This window comes from Trachypithecus francoisi, unplaced genomic scaffold, assembly GCF_009764315.1.
Source record: "Trachypithecus francoisi isolate TF-2019V2 unplaced genomic scaffold, Tfra_2.0 Contig01440, whole genome shotgun sequence".
Lineage (NCBI taxonomy): Eukaryota > Metazoa > Chordata > Mammalia > Primates > Cercopithecidae > Trachypithecus > Trachypithecus francoisi.
The window spans coordinates 29200498-29201908 of NW_022681431.1; the positions used below are offsets into that span (position 1 = coordinate 29200498).

A 1411-nucleotide genomic window follows, 5' to 3' on the forward strand; every position below is an offset into this window, starting at 1 on the left:
ATACTTTCTGCCACTGCCTACAAACTTCTTAAAATAACTGTCACAGTAACTTTTGAAATAGATGTGGCTGTTCCTTTATCAGATTTGAGACAGCTGGTACTGATACTTCTGTGGTCCTCATAGTGCGCAGCAAATGTTAACAAACATTAACATTTTGTACATATTATATGTCTATCATTAATGTTCTTACAAAACAGAAATTTAGTACTTTGTTTTTATTAAATTTAATACTTTATTTTATTAAATATGCGCTTGTCTTAGCTCATTTTTGCAAATGGGTTTAGGGCAAGCTTGTCTAACCCACACCCACAACTTTGAATGCAGCCCAACACAAATTTGTAAACTTTATTAAAACATTATGAGATTTTGAGAGGATTCTTTTCCTTTTTTTTTTTTTTTTTTTTTGCTCATCAGCTATTGTTAGCGTTGGTGTGTTGGTGTGTTTTATGTATGGCCTCAGACAATTCTTCTTCTTTCACTGTGACCGAGAAAAGCCAAAAGACTGGACACCTCTGGTTTAGGGCAAGATAAAAATGCATTTCAAAAAATTTAAGTAGCAGGGTACAGTGGCTCATGCCTGTAATCCCAACACTTTGGGAGGCTAAGGCGGGTGGATTGCTTAAGGTCAGGGGTTCAAGACCAGACTGACCAACATGGCAAAACCCTATCTGTACTAAAAATACAAAAATTAGCCAGTTGTGGTGGTGTATGCCTCTGGTTCCAGTTACTCGGGAGGTTGAGGCAGGAGAGTCGCTTGAACCTGGGAGACAGAGGTTTCAGTGAGCCAAGATCATGCCACTACACCCCAGCCTGGGTGACAGAGTGAGACTGTCTCAAAAATAAAATAAAATAAAATAAAATAAAAATAAGTAAATAGCAATATATTACACCATACAATAAATGAAGCCCTCCAGGTACATTTTAGTGGAACTGTTAATAATAACAGCCCAGTGTTCACTTCAGCAGCACATATACTAAAATTGGCATGAAACAGAGAAGATAAGCATGGGCCCTGCACAAGGATGATGTGCAAATTCGTGAAGCGTTCCATATTTTTACTTTAAATTTCATATGTAACCTAAAACGAGCCTGCATAGCCAAGACAATCCTAAGCAAAAAGAACAAAGCTGGAGGCATCATGCTACCTGACTTTGAACTATACTACAAGGCGACAGTAACCAAAACAGCATGGTACTGGTACCAAAACAGATATACAGACCAATGCAACCGAATAGAGGCCTGAGAAATAACACCACACATCTACAACCTTCTGATCTTTGACAAACCTGGCAAAAAGAAGCAATGGGAAAAGGGTTCCCTATTTAATAAATGGTGTTAGGAAAACTGGCTAGCCATATGCAGAAATCTGAAACTGGATCCCTTCCTTACACCTTACACAAAAATTAGCTCA

The 1411-nt window shown here is 38.1% G+C and overlaps 1 non-coding gene across 1 annotated transcript; it reads left to right on the top strand.

Moving 5' to 3' along the window:
• Nucleotides 1-950: 950 nt before the first annotated feature.
• Nucleotides 951-1057, top strand: LOC117095994. The gene has a single exon (XR_004442288.1). It is a non-coding gene; the product is annotated as a U6 spliceosomal RNA (small nuclear RNA).
• Nucleotides 1058-1411: the final 354 nt, after the last annotated feature.